The sequence below is a fragment of the Neovison vison genome, chromosome 7, assembly GCF_020171115.1.
Source record: "Neovison vison isolate M4711 chromosome 7, ASM_NN_V1, whole genome shotgun sequence".
In the NCBI taxonomy this organism is placed as follows: Eukaryota; Metazoa; Chordata; class Mammalia; order Carnivora; family Mustelidae; genus Neogale; species Neogale vison.
The window spans coordinates 137,132,357-137,148,896 of NC_058097.1; the positions used below are offsets into that span (position 1 = coordinate 137,132,357).

The 16,540-nt window shown below is 35.1% G+C and overlaps 1 protein-coding gene and 1 pseudogene across 2 annotated transcripts in view; both read right to left on the minus strand.

The window, feature by feature from the left end:
- The window catches only part of TMEM135 (transmembrane protein 135), a 256,778-nt gene that overhangs the window by 114,539 nt on the left and 125,699 nt on the right, over positions 1–16,540 (minus strand). The window lies entirely within an intron of this gene.
- Positions 6,369–6,478, minus strand: LOC122914724 (annotated as a pseudogene).

Genomic DNA, 16,540 nt, shown 5'->3' on the forward strand with positions numbered 1-16,540 from the left:
ACTATCCTGGCAGTGCTAACCTTCAATCTACAACTCCTAATTCTCCCTTCCTTGAATGACCAACACCTTCTGTAATTTACAAAGTCCTCCTTTAGAATTATTATTATATTCCATGATATTTCAGCCAAATTTTATTCTGATGTAAGAACCACTCTGATCCTTTCGAGTAATTACATATTTCTACTTTAATCCATCCATTTTGTAACTCCCACAATTCACACAGGAGATAAGCAGTCATTACCATTTACCAGCAAGGAAAAAAAAAAATGCAGAAGAGCTAAAGTGGGTAGTGTTAAAGCAATTTTTCTTTTAAGATTTCATTTATTTATTTGTTTGTTTATTTAATTTATTTGCCACTCACAGTGAGTGAGAGCAAGCGACAGAGCACAAGCAGAGGGAGTGGCAGGCAGAAGGAGAAGCAGACTCCCTGCTGAGCAGGGAACCCGATGTGGGACTCAATTCCAGGACCCTGGGGTCATGACCTGAGCTGAAGGCAGTCACTCAACCGACTCAGCCACCCAGGCATCCCCACCCAACCACCTAAACAAGAAAGCCTTTAGAGTGAAATGGCTCTACACTTTGGCAACCTCCACGCAATCCAAAACCTAAGCTAGAATAAATTTCCATAAATGTCTCAAGGTTAAGAAACTGAAACCTAAGAACAACCAATCACAATAACCAACAAACTAGGTTTTTCCAAATGAGGCACCCAGTTAAGCTATAGCCAATCAAACAGTTTCCTTGCATTCCTACTGTAGAAAAGCCTTCCCCACCCCCCCACCCCCGCTCCTGTCCACAGAGCACTCCCAACCACTTTCAGTTTGGTGTTGCCCAATGAAAATTTTCATTGCTCAAATAAACTCTTCTAAATTTTACTGTCTCTGTTTATCTTTTAACAGCTCAAAACTGAATGGGGTCTACACATTTTACTAAAAAACCAATGACTTTAATGCAGATTAGTTAATATTCACTACCAACTACCAGGTGTTTGCCATGTATCAAGCCGTATTCTTCATAGACAGATCTATATGAGATATACAGATAGATATAATATCTGATTTTGGCCTTTTAATAAACACTGAGTATGTATCACGGTGTCCATTTTACATGAGACAGTAATACTAAAAAAGTTAATAAACATGCCCAAGATCTCACAGCTCTGAAGTCGAAGAGCCCTTTCTTTACCTATTTACGATCTCCTACACTATCTCAAGAGAATTTCAATGTTTTATACTTGGTGATATTTACAAACAAGGACTCAAAAGGAAAGAGTGGCTTAAAAACAGATCTCTTTAGTTTTCTGTCTCCCCAAACTCCACCTTCCAATGAACTAAATGAGCTTTAAAAGGAATAAAGAGAAGCTCAAGACACGCCACCTCAAGACAGTGCATGGTCGAGGGCGCCATTCCGTAATGGTTTCTGCAGCTTCCTCAATTCTACAGGGTCTCCCTACTCTCTGTGTTTTCTTCCTAATTCTCTTCAATATACTTCTTACTCTGTGGACCTCACTAAGTCCATGACAATAGGATGCCTGGGGAAGGAAGACCAGGGATAGAGAACTTAGCAACAGCAATGACAGCTCTGTTTTTAAAATCTTCCATGAAATGAGCATATATGAGTTTACGTGATGTTAGTAAACAGTATATTTATAGGAAACACCAAAATCTAACTTCATTAAAAATTTAGTACTCCAACAGGCAGTGTGTTATTCTGGAAAGTACTAAGGCTCTGAAATCCTTATTGTGTGACCTTTGGCTCTGAAATCCTTATTGTGTGATCTTTGGCAACTGGGAAAGTGTCTCCAAGCCCTGTTTTCTATCTGTAAAAATGGGGCTAGGAATGCATCCCTTCTGAGCTATTCTGAGAACTTAATGAAGTAATAAATGCATGTAAGGCATTTAGCACATTACCTGGCACAGGGACGAGGGTCAATAAATGGTGGTGATTACTGTTACTATAGCCTGGAAAATTTATGCTTTCAATTAAGTAAACAATGTTACCTAATGACAACTCATTAAACTAGAAACATGTGCTCTTTGAATCCCAGCGAGAGATCTAAGGGACACCTGGAAAGTCTCCTGAAACTATTTCAGGTACAGCAAAGATCACAGGGAAGCAGAGAACAAGAGCCAAAACGTAAAAGGATCACAGCAAAACTTCCAAGGGCAATACAAAAGCAGAATTATCAATTTCACCACCCTAGGTAAAACTTTAAAGTATTTTAAAAAACATAAAACTTGGTGCTTCTTTCAGAGTGTTTCCCAAGAACTTAATGTCCCAAAACAAATAGCCCAAGCCTTCAAATTAAAACACATTAGAGCCACAATTACTAAAAAGTTTCCTATCTCCCTTTCCTCATCCTTCACTCTAGCATTCTGTGCCCTATGAATCATCAATAAATTTAATCAGAAAAATTCCTAAAAGTGATAGCTAGCTACTACTCTAGTAGGTATACTGCCTCGTCATGCCTTGCCTACATCAAATGCATGTCTTCATAATTTTCAACATTACAGGGAGAGAGGAGGGAGGGAGAGAGAGTTTTCATTAACCTTACCTTTAAGTGGACTATTCTGGCCAACACAGGCATGGAGATCATTTCAAGTTTGCTCATCCATTGCAATAACACATAAACAAGATTTCAATGAAAATGCAAAGAAAATCCCCAAAATAATGATTCCTGCTAGAACAGTTTTTAAGCTATTAGTATCCTGCCAAAGTACCTTTAAAGATTTAAACTTGTGTAGACTAAACTTTTTATTCTGATTAACTACACTATATGTATGAAATAAATATTCTCAAACTAATAGTAAATGTGAATATGCCTAACAGATGTTTCAGATTAGCCTCTTAGCAACCCTACCACAGGTTACACTCTGGATACTTTAGAAATATTTGCCCTCACTGCAAGATTTGTTTTCATATTATTTTATTTAATAAATCTTCATCTCTGAACAATTACAAAAGTAATCTGTACCATGAGATAGGAAGAAAAGAGCAAAACATTTAAAAATTCCTGCATGAGTTAAATGTATCACCATTTGCCTTTCTGTAGTCCTAGACTAATTTGAGATTAATTATAACAAATTCTCACAATTCTCTATTTTTATCCACTATATACAGACATGTATCACCAGAATTACTGAATACTAAGTCACAACATTTCACAGAAATGACCACATATTACTCTCAGATGCAGTTTCTGAAGTTTTGCCAACAATCTGGAACACAGTATGGATTTTTCAAACCAGATGCATATCATTTCCTCACTTTATGAAATGTTACTACAAAGCTATGTTTCAATAAAAATATTACAAAATGAATTACATCTTGAATGACTAGAACAGTAGTTCACAACCACCTGTGCAAACATAAGTGACTAGTTAGGCCTAGTGATGGAAAGAAAAATGAAGATTCATTACAATTAGTAAGAAAGTGAATCCCCATGTTCATCCCATCAAGTCTATCTGCCTTGGGGCGCCTGGGTGACTCAGTCAGTTAAGCAGCTGCCTTGGGCTCAGGTCATGATCTCAGGGTTCTGGGATCAGCCCTGCATTGGGCTCTATGCTCGGTAGGGAGCTGGCTTCTCCCTCTCCCTACACCTCTCCTGCTCATGCTCTCTCTCAAGTAAATAAATAAAATCTTAAAAAAAAAAAAAAAAAAAAAAAAAGTCTATCTGCCAAAGAGGTTATCTCTGCAAGGGAAGAAAAAGACCCACCAAAGCACTTGCTATTTTTCCTAATTCTCCAGTTTCCTACCCTTTTGATCAGCAGCATACTGAGAGACAGTTAAGGGAAGAGCCTGGGATATGGACTCCAGACAAGGGACACACTGCATGAACAAAATCTAACAAATTACTATGCTCAACCAAATTTTAGGTCTGAAAAATACGATACTGTCTCTTATTCATCTGTATCTCCCCAACAGCTACATTAGCATCACAAATATTAAGTAATTAACTGATATTTTTTCAAAATCTGGCTGTAACATCACTTGCTATATCAAACTTTCAAAGAATATAAAAGTTTCATATAAACTGTGGTATTAAATTATGTCCCACTACAGAAATGGCAACGACTCCATCCTACTCTAACCTCTGATCCCTCCCAAGTATTAGTTTTCACACTAAAATATCTATGCTATCCAACGAAACCAAGATAACTACAAATACCTTCTAGCTGGCTTCTTAGCATTCATTTCTCCCAATCCATAGTAAATAGACAGACATGTATTGCCAAGTGCACCATTTTTATCACACCATTCTTACTCAAATATCTACAGGTCTTCTTTGCTTATTGAAAATCCAAAGCCACCATTCCATCAAACAATCTTAGCACTATCCCATCTCACTTCACATTACTCCTTAAAACAATCCTATGTTTCAACCGTGTTCCCATATCTTCCTTACAACTTATCTCCATCTATTTTTTCCCATCTATGTAACTTCTCATTTCTTGAGGCTCGCAGCCACCATTTCTTTCAGTAGCATACAAAGAATGTAGATGACATAGCCTCTGACTTTTGCCATAGGCAAAACTAGCAAAAATTATTTTATTTTAATTATTTTAATTAAAATTGAATTATTTTAATTCAACAACAATTCGCATTAAATAAATACTGATTTAAAATAAGTGCTCGCAGAACATATATTCCATACTATCAGGGAGTTTCATGGTGTAGGTAAAGCAGAACAGGTAGAATTCAGAAAAGAACTACAAAGGGCATTTCAGATGGAAGAAACAAATGAATAAAGTATAGTTACAGAAACAAGTATTATATTGTACTTTGTAGGGAACCAGTGGGAAGCAAAGTTGAATACACAAGAAAGGAACAAATTATAGATGGTCTTAAATATTAGGCCAAAGGGTCTGGGTTTAATGGGTCATCTGTATGAATATTCAATCCACCCACTCAGAGAACAAAGATTGGCCAAGTAAACCTATTAGAGATTTATAAGGGACTTTCAGGAAGAGGCCAAAAACAAAATGAATGAGAAAAACAGAAAGCAAGGGAAAAGACCTCCCAGATTATCTACAATAACTGAGTCAAAAGAGGACAAGCACCCAAAAATGAGTAATGGCAGTGAAGCTAGAGAGGAAAGCATAATTCTAAAAATTATCTGAATAAGAAGAACCTACAAAAGACTACATAGAGGAGAAAAGGAAATAAAAGAATAAAGAAAAAATAAAAAAAATATTTTATTTGGGGAGAGAGTATAACAAGGAATAGTTAAATAGATTCACTCTGGAGTCATTCTACCAACACTTGACTGGGAGAAAAATTCTCCATAGGTCTTTCATGTTTCTGCATGTCTTACAAGAGAGGCATTTACCTTTTTCTAGACTGTCTTTCAAGGATGTCTGTGTACAATGAACAACTTTGGAAGTTTTTTTTTGCTCTGGAGCAAAAAAGCATGCTTACTGCCCATTATAAAAGATTTGGGCTCCCCAGGCTCAGAGTCTTCTGCTTGTCATGCAATCTACTGTGTTTGCAGTATCACCTGGCACTCTTCACTTCACCCTAGAACAACTAGGGCTCCAGAAACCATCACAGGAAAATGATGATATTCCATCTACTGTTATTGCTGTAAGTTTTTTGTCTCTGAACAGAAATCTCGTGTCTTCTGCAAAATCCATGAAACCAAGGCAGGCTAATTTGTGAGCCTGAAAGTAGGGTAAAATCTCTCTTTACAATTCCTTTTTATTTTTTTTTTAAAGATTATATCTATTTATTTGACAGAGAGAATACAAGCAGGCAGAGCAGTAGGCAGAGGGAGAGGGAGAAGCAGGCTCCCCACGGAGCAGGAAGCCGATGCCAGGGCTTGATCCCATGATGCTGGGATCACGACCGACGCCAAAGGCAGACGCTTAACCAACTGAGCCACCTAGGTGCCCCTGACTCTTTATAATTCTTGACAATATCCTACTTATCAAGAGTGTGATCATGTGGCATTTAGTTGATCTGCAGCCACAGTTTTCTATAAAATAAAAATAACAGTAGCATCTACTTTATAGGTTATCGACATTAAACTAAATATGAAAACCCATATAACTAAATTAGCACAATGCCTGATACCAAATGTCAATCATTATTACGTGTAATATGTTACGCACACACACATCTGCATAATATAAAAGTATTATTTTATAAAGATACATGTGTGGTTTGCTACTTGTCCCTCAAAAGCCATACAGATTAATAAAACTGCAAACTACAGAAGGGGAAATGACATAAACATTTAAAAATCTTTTTTAAAATAAAAGCCAAAAACATGCATGTATATTTATGTGTGGATGTTTTCAAATCTCACATGTCTAAGAAAATGTAATCACAAGACAGATTCCATTACAGTACTATGCATGTGTAATGGTCATTTCTGAATGGCTTAATATAAATTCAGTATTAATATATTTTAGCAAAATAGCAATAACCGCGCCTCAGATAAACCTCATTGGCTACGATACTGCCACTGCACAAAGCTTTTATTTTAGCAAAATAAATAAAATTTTTCAGTGTAGTAATTACATATGTAATTATTTCAAATATCAGGTTTTCTAAAAACATGAGGGGAAAAGGCACATTATATATAAACCTAAATTATTTCCCACACCTCCCAAAGTAGGAGCTTTCACAATGTATAGCTGACATTAGCTGTCATCATATGATCAAATTAACTCCTTCAAGTAGCAGATGTCTTAACAACAACTTAAACAATTAGCATGCTATATTCATTGACTGCATCAGAAAAGATATATAATTGACAAGATTACAAAAGGATAAAAACCCAAACTCTGTACTGCACAAAATCTTAAAGTTAGTGAGATTTAAACTGTATCTACTAACACTCTAGTTAAAACCTCAGTAAAATGGCAGTTTATTTTCCACACCAAAAAAAAAAAAAAAGGATAGAATGTACAAGATGTAAAAATACAGTATTTTTAATAAAAATTTAGTTACACTTAAAATTTCAACATATCAGATTTTATTTATGTTAACATATTCCTTCTCTAAGATAGAATGACAGTAGCAAGATCTGGGATTCAACGTGATTTTGGAATAGGAAATATTTTTGGATTTTTGGAATAGGAAAACCTATTCAACTTCTCTGTACCTCAGTTTCCTCATGTGCAAATAGAAATAATTGTACTTTACTTAACAAGAATGAAAATTAAAATGAAATTTTTTTAAAATAACAGCACTAACATAATAGGCTTCTTCTATTCCTAAAAGCTAAATGAAAACAATGGAATATTGTTCAGCACCCAAAAAAAAAAAAAAAAGAGCTATCAGGTCACAATAAGACACAGTGGAACCTTAAATGCATATTACTAAAAATAAAAATAATTAATTAATTTAAAATGCACATTACTAAGCAAAAGAAGCTGCAAAGGCTACACACCATTTGATTTCAGCTATATGACATTCTAGAAAAGGCAAAGAGACTATAAAATGATCAATGTTGCCAGAGGTTTGCAGAAAAGAAGGGATGGACAGAACTTAGGGGATTTTTAAGGCAATGAAACTTTGCGTTACGCTATAGTGGCACCTACAGTCATTACAGATTTGTCATAAGGCACAGAAGGAACAACAGCAAGAGTGAACTCTGAAGGAAAAGTGTGGACTTCTTTTGGCAATGATGTGTCCATGTAGGTTCTTCAACTGTAACAAATTTACTACTCTGATGGGATACCCTGATAAGAAGGGAGGCTTAGAGATGGAGGTGGTAATATGAGAATCTGTCATGTTTGCCTCTCAACTTTGCTGTGAACCTAAGACTTCTCTAAAAAATAAATTTTACTAATATTTTTTAAAACTAAAATAAATCAAAAAATGACTTATACACTATGAAGATAAAGCATTATATAAAGTTGGCCACCTTGAATTAATTCTAAGATTACCAAAACCTAACAAGATTATTCAAATATCTAGTTAGGTTACTTTACAAATAATAACATTTTTGCTCATATGCAGACAAAGCCTAAAGCCCTGTGCATGCCCATATGAATTATATTTAGGTGGCTAAGCTATTTCCTATTAAAAATAAAATAAAAAAAAAAAGTAATAAAAAAATAAAATCAGCTCTCATCTCATAATTTAAAACCACTGTCTCACTTCTGTAAAATAATTATCAAGTCAAAAATTATGAATTATTTTAATTTACTTGTATTTTAATGAGGAGTTTATAACAAGTATTAATGAGCCTCAGAGAAGGACAAGTTAACTTGAGGATTAAAGTGAAATTCCATTGTAAGTAGACAGACTCAAAGAAAAGATTCAAAGAACTTCTCTCCTGGCTTTACAAACCCAAGCTCTTTCTTCCTTCTACTCACACATTTAGGCCTAAGCTAGTTTTCTCAAATGCCTCCACGAGAAATCTGCAGGCATCCATCTCGTGCCAAAAAGCTCAATAATTATTAAATACTACTAGTCTGTGCTCAGTTGAGTAAATTATTGTCCATTCAAGTTCACAGTCAGTAGTTCCAAACTGAATGCTTGTAATAAAACAGAGCTCCGAGTGGAGGTCACAGCTTTCTGTGTTTACAGCTTCCCCACACAATTAGTCTTGCAGCTGCACTTGATTAGTTTCTGACATGAATGCACTGTCTCAGAAAGGTCAATACAAGGAGGTTTCCATCCTCTTGACACTCCCTGTAACCTATGCCATTCAGAAACATTAAACCACTTGTAACGGCGCTACACAAGGAGTTCCCGAACTTCTGCACTCTAAGAAAATTCTCTGCGGTCAGTGCTGCATTCTCTACACTCCAAAAGGTAGTCTGAACATGTCCTTCTTTGAGCGTAGCTTTTCGAAAAAGTGTAATAATGAAAAAGTTCATTATTGTGCAAGCATCAGCCCCAATTTCCAATGAGGATGTCATACTATTTCAGCAGAAACAGAACTGAAAGAATACCGATAATGACTGCAAATCTAGGATTTGAGGTTAAGTTCTTCTCCCTAAATATAAATGACTAAACTGTCTTCATTAAAACAGAAATCATGATAAACGGTCATACACACCAACCATTATGTTAATATGACACAGACACAGATGAATATAAGAAAAGTGATGCGCACACTTCCTTTTTTACACCATGGCTTGTGAAAACTGGTGGCTTATCCAAACCAAAAGGCTGACAGAGAGCATCAATCACACTACAGAACAACATTAAAGTGGAAAAAAATAAAAAATTATATATACACATATATATAAATACATACACAAAAGCAATTATGCATAGAGAAAGCATATAGGTTGTATGTCTATTTCTCTCATAAAATTAATCTGTTTGTAAAGTGGCAGAACTGTACACCAGCAGGTAGAATATGCCTAATTGCAGAGAAAAGCTTGTTTCTATAATTAAGGAGCAATAGCTTGAAAACAATTCTACAGTTAAAAAAAAATCTAATAAAAAATTATAACTTAGATTTTAAAAGTAAATAAATAATAATTTCATGCCCAAGTCACCGTGTTTGTTGTCAAACACGGTATAATTTTATGTGATCCTTATCAATTTGCAATGTCCTTGCTGAGTGCCCTCAGGTCAAGATCTGTAAAAATTGCCATATGCCCTCCATTCCACTGAGGCTTTGAGTCAGCTAGGGGAGACACACTACCATAGACTTGATACACTGTAACACCTGTTAATTAAACACTCTTGAATTAATAAGGTGATGTAGTTATAAGGACTTCTAATACCGTCACTAACTTAAAAATTAACTTTGGGGATGTGGGGTTGTGGGTAAGAAAAAAAAACACTATCATAAAAGAACTTGTTTAGAAGACATATACAGCTACTGTTCAAAATCTAGTCAGTTAAATAAAATGTTTTGGAAATGCCAAAAAAAAAATTATTAAGAATCTCAAGAGAAACATTTACTTCTTTTTTTTTTTAAATATTTTATTTATTTATTTGACAGAGAGAGATCACAAGTAGGCAGAGAGGCAGGCAGAGAGAGAGGAGGAAGCAGGCTCCCCTCTGAGCAGAGAACCCGACATGGGGCTCGATCCCAGGACCCTGAGATCACGACCCGAGCCGAAGGCAGAGGCCCAACCCTCTGAGCCACCCAGGCATCCCCATTTACTTATTTCTTGAAAACATCTTAGACAATTTCAGTTTGCAATCAGTGAGTGGAACCTAATTTAAATTAACAAGAGACATACTAATCTAAAGTCATACAGAACACATCTAATTTAACTCTGGTTGATCTCTAGTGCCTTTTAGGACTTTTAGTTCTACATCATGCAAAACATTCATGTAAGGTAACACTAGGAGTTATAATTCTCAGGGCCATCCTAAGAGCTTATTATTTTTCATCTACCCCATATATGAAATAAGCAACTCCTAACTTATTACAAAAGAACCAAAAATCTTAGCTTACCAAAATCTCTCTTCTAACACTCGGTTCTCCCTGCCATGCCAGTCTCTGCAAGGCACTCAGTGGGGAGACTAAGACAACCAGTTGAAGCTGCAGTGTTCCCAGAGGGCCTAATGCCAAGGGCCAATGGGTCCAGGACTGTCTCTGGAACTCGGGTCCCAAACACAGCCCCATGGCATCTGCCAGATGTCTTTGAAAGTGAGCTAAGCAGGCCCCTTATGCGTAGTGAGGGGCAGGGAATGACTGGCCAGTATAAAGGCTACTTCTCTGTACTGAGCACAGGCTGATTCACAGATCAATGAATGAATCAAACTCTCCCAAAGGGAGGAAAAAATTCTTTCTCCTAACATATGATGAATATGCCCTCATTTAAATCATCTGTATTTCCTACCTCAAGTACATACTACAAATTCCATTTCTAAAGACAGGTAAAAAACAAACAAAGCAAAACAAAAAAATCAGCATAGCTGAAGACAAATTAGGTATACTTAACAGAAGGCAGAATTTCTTTAAAAGAACACATCTTATCACCATCTCCTCAAAAAAAGAGGTCAAAATCTTCATTTGAATTTTCTTCCCAAATTGTCAATCTTTTTTATCAAGGAAAATGGGATAAGACAAAAATTCGGAGTGTGAATAAATTCTCAAACACGTGATTCTGTTATAGAATCATCAGCATGACTTACATTGAATGCAAACCTTAGTGCTTATCTAGGATTTATTGCTATTTCCCAGCCCAATAACTTGTCTTTAATTGAAGAGCTTTCTAATTTTTTCAGTATAGGAAATTCATATCATGTTTTCAAATATCCATAAAATTGACCCTAGAGGGAATTGTGTTTCAAAATGAGTAGTAGCAAAAACTTTAATGCTGATGTTAATTTCCTTTATATTAAACAGCTGTTACTTATCCAAGGTCTTTGGAATGAAAAAAAAAAAAAAAAAGCTCTGATATGGCAATAAAAGGCGGGATCTCCAGAAGTATATTTATAAATCCACAAGAATTACTAATAAACATCTAAACTTGTATATCCTTGGGAAATTAAGACCTTTCCAAATTCTGGAATTTGCAAATTTTTTAAACTACTTTCTATCACATTCCTCATATACAACTTCCAGTAAAACAGATTTACAAAAGTTCCCAAAATTCTTTTTTTCTATTCCACATTTCTTCAAAATATTGGAAAAAGCGTATAGTTTAGAATTAAAAACAATTAAATTTATCACTCTATCCCCAAATCAAAATGCTATTCTTCTGTGGCACTAATGAAGGCTGACCTTATGTTACAATTTCTTACGTATCTGTTGCTCTTCAAACTAGACTTGAGGTCCTTGGAAAACAGGGACAATGACTTACTAATTTTTGTATGCACTATACACTTTAATCAGTTCTACATCTATCTATATGCCAATAGCAACTTGTTATATTTACATACCACACTCCAGAGCATTTTTAACAAATAATTTTACTATTATAGCCAGGTTTCTAAGATACTTCTGTCCTTTATCTTATCAACAGTAAAAAATGTCTGCCAGCTGACAATGGCTATTATCAAACCCACTGTTTACTCTTAAAAAGGAGGGAAGATAAGAGAGTAGGCAAATAGGCAAGGGGGATGGACAGGAAGACGGGTTCTTTGGTTTGTGAGATGGAGATATTTGGTCATACCTATAGTCATCATGGGCACCCTAGAGGTCAACTCAGTAAATACCTTGAAGGAAGAAACCATGTCTTTTAATTTAGTTGTGTACAGAATTTAGTACAAAATATACATACTTTGATGCATTAGCAAATATAAAAAGTAGAAGGACCAGAAAAAGTTGAAATACGTTTTGGTTTTTAAATATTTAAATAACATCAATTTCTCAATCCATCCTCTGAATATTGCCTTTGATTTTGCTCTGCCAATGATAAACATGTTGAAAAAGTGTAAAAACTTAAAAGTGGAAATGCCTGCGTGCCTCAGTCGGTTAAGCATCTGCCTTCGGCTCAGGTCACAATACCAAAGACTTGGGATCCAGTCCCCCATAGGGCTCTTTGCTCAGCAGGAGCCTGCTTCTCCCTCTCCCTCTGCCTGCGGCACCCCCTGCCTGTGCTCTCTCTCTGACAAATAAATAAAAACTTCAAAATAAAAGAAAAAAAGACCCTGAAAGTGATGCATCATCTTTAAAGTTATTATTTTTAGCTACTTATATTCTGCTGATACTACAAAAAACTTTTTACACATTAGTTTGGTCAGAAATCAGATATGGATCAAAATCCCAGAACATTACACTGCAATCTATTCCAAGAAGCTGTCTATTATCACTTACAAGTCTGTTTTTAAGTTAATTTTGGAGAAATCCCAATACTACTGTATGTCAGATCCCAAATAAACTTTTGAGAACAAGCCTTAGAATCTAACAACTTTTAAAATATTTTTTGTAGTGTAAAAGTATTGTATCAAGAAGGTGACATGGGGACACATGTGTCTTTAGCAGAGTGACCTGGAAAGAAGCGAATATGAGAGCAACTCCAAGAAAGCTTATGTTCTGAGCATGGCTCTACCCATCCTTTGATGCACACAGCCAAGGAACATCTCATTTTCTGAATGCAACACTACCTTTCCCAATTCCCAGACCACAACCGTGATGCCTTCTTACTCCCCAGAATGCGGGGAGAAGATAACTCAGTAACCCTATAGGATGTTCCCCCCCGCCATCCATCCCTAACGCTAAAGATTCTGGGGTAGCAGTAAGGCTGGGTCTGCAAAATTCATAAATTCTAATATTAAATAACTGTTAATAACACATGAGGAATCTGAACCAGGCTTCCAAACCTGAGCTAATAATCTTTTTTGAAGGCTGATCGAGATGCTCCTTTCTTTACACTCCCATGGTATTTGCTATATACTTCCATTATAGCGCCAGATATTTTTTGCATCATGACCCTTGTATGAGCAAAAAATCTCTAGTGCCCACCAAAGTAAAAGGCATTCAAAATTCATTGAATGAATTTACAGAACTAGGCATTCAGTCATATGTTCTCTATTTCGAAGCATCTTTTTAAACTTGTTTCCATTCCTTTTACTTGTCCCCACCAATTGCCATGGTGCCTGAACATAGTAGATGCTTGATTATCATTTGTTCGTTCATTCACTGGAGTGGGTGGGGGAAAAAAAGGAAGGGAAAAAGATGGAGGAGGGAAGAAAGATGAGAAAAGCAAGAGAGGAAGGAAAGGATGGAGAAAGGATGGAATGAAGGAAGAGAAGGAAGGAAAGGATAGAAGGAAGGAACCAACTAACCAAGCTCAGTTATTTAGATGTTTTGAACATGGAAGGTCACCACATTAACTTCTTTGTTGTTTTTGTTTTGTTCTGCTTGCTTCTTCCCTAGCATATTTTAATGTTTTTCAAGGGTTCTCAAGATTCCTGTTCCAGTACACCAGCTTCTAAATAAATTTAAATCAAAAAGAAGTATCCCGGGGCGCCTGGGTGGCTCAGTGGGTTAAAGCCTCTGCCTTCAGCTCAGGTCACGATCTCAGGGTCCTGGGATAGAGCCCCGCATCAGACTCTTTGCCCTGCAGGGAGCCTGTTTCCTCCTGTCTCTGCCTGCTTCTCAGCCTACTTGTGATCTCTCCCTGTCAAATAAATAAATAAAAATATTAAAAAAAAAAAAAAAGAAGTATCCCAATAAAAACGCATAATGAAATGAAATGAAAATGGATTCTGAGATAGAATTAATTTGTGCTTTGTTAACTGTTTTCCAAATAAATAAAATGTCAAATTTCTTCACCGATAATATATAAATTTCAAAAATTCTGCTAACTTTTTCTTTCTTATTAGCATGGTATTTATCCAGATAAATGGACTTAAATTTGTAAGAAATATTTCAAATAGTTAAGCAAGAAAAAAAAATTTTTTTAGGTTAGATTCCTGCCAACCTAAGTGACTTTTTTACCAAGCCACACATTAAAAAAAAAAAAAAAAAACCTCAATGACCACAAATAAACCAAAATAATGAAAAACTAATAGAACTGTTAAATACTATCATAAAGAAACCTATCTCATCACTGCACAAATTTAGCAAATTTTACTTGCTAACTCAGAAAGAGATTTTATCTAATGTCAATCTGTAGGTTACTGTCTCCTTCCTTGATTCTGATATAGGAAAAGTGTTTTCCAACACAAAGGAACTTAGTGTATTTTTCCTTTTATAATACTTAACAACACTCTGTATGAATGCCATGTACATTTTACCGTTTATGCTGACTTGGAATGTCTTGCATTAAATTAAAAGAATGCATAACCATGTAGATATTACACCTTCTGTTTATAACAAGAAATTTCTAAAAAGAGTAACAATATTTTTTAAAAAGAGTAAGAATACTTAATTTTGTTTGTCTAAAGCAAAAAATAGACTAAACCTGAAAATACTTAATTTCCTTTTTCTGGTTGTAAATATGTTCAACTCAGGTTTCTTAAGGAATATAACTTGCTTCATCAATAGTCCCTCAATGTTCCAAAACTTAAATTTTAAAAACCCATATTTAACATTAGATAATGTATATTACAAAAACACGAATCTGTTCATAAAGTAATTTCAGTTCCTTTTTGGATAGTAATTTTCAAAAAGAATTCTTAGTATTTTTTTAAAGTACACACAGCATTTATCCCACTTGTAGGATTATGCATTAAAGTCTAAAAGTTCAGGTTTCACTGAAAATTTCACTCAGTCTGGGCTTTGTCTTATCAGAAAGTCAGGAAATACTGAGTAAGTGGCCAGATTGTGCACAATTATATTTGGAATCTACTTCCTGACAACTCTGAAAAGATCTTCCGGTAAAACTAAGCCTCAATGTCAGGCTCCCTGCACTAAATTCCATAAAAATAATGGTCCCAACTATGCACAAAAGAAAAAGAAAACATTCTAATAGCCAGGCATCTAAATCTGACATAATCAAGTTACAGTAATTTTTAGGCTAGAAAGACTAGCATATCCTAAAATAATCCAACATACAGTGGATTTCTGTAACTTTATCATTCTTTTTTACTTCCTCAGCATTTGTTCCAAGTTCACTAAGTTAACTACAGTGAAAAGGGAAAAAAAAAATCTGTTAATGTAAATTCATAACTATTTTAAGTATTCCAAAAGTTACAATATGAGCATACATGCAATCTGTAATCAAATATTTAATTGGTGAGTATTTCACCATTGCAGAGGCTGATTAAAGCTACAGATCTTTTAGTGCAACATGCCCAAATATTTCCCAATAATACTGTCACAAATATTATTTTCACGTGATTTTATTCCCTCAACTAAAATCATGAAGGGAGATTTTTTTTTTTTAAACTGGCTTTTCTTTCATAACACCAGCCAACAGAATGGTATCATTTCATACACATTTATAACTGCTGTGAAACAGTCTTGCCCAAATACTGAAAACTATTTTAAAATGCTACCGTAACAAGCAAATGCCGTATTTCTGAAATATCTCAAATTTTACTCATTGTTATTAACATGGAACATCAACACTAGGAGGCAGGCTTAAGTAGAACTACGTAAGTAGAACTATAAAATGTAAAAGAAACTAAAACAGAAAATAGCTCCAAAGAAGACTTGATATAACTGTAATAGAATATTTGAAGTCTTTGTCCACTAAATCATTTAAGAGATTTCTTCTGTGATTTGGAGAGTGGTACACAGTTACCTGGACTAAGATACTGCAGGGTTTAGCATGATGGACAGTGCTTTCTAAGTTCAACCACAGCTGCTAGTATTTTGTTAAGTTTGAGAATATGTACATGAAATAGTAGCTTTCTGGGTAGCTCCCTCCACTCAGTGAAGTCCTACATTTACCAACCTCTTTTTTTTTTTTTTTTTTTTAGCTTGAACAGGTAAACTGTTGCCTTTTATGTAAAGCCAAAAATTGTTCCTATTTCATTAAATGTTCTTGAAGTAAAAACCACTAAAAAACTTAAGATTGATACAACAGCATAATCTTTAAAAATGTGTTCAGCTGATTCAAAATAGATATTTTAGGAAGATTTTAAAGAATAAGCATAAACACCATAATTTGAACATCACACTAACTCTTCCTGCCAGGAAGTGAAAAAGCAGAAATAACAATACTATGTTTTACCATGAAAATATTTTATCATTTTCCATAGTAATGCTTCAATACAT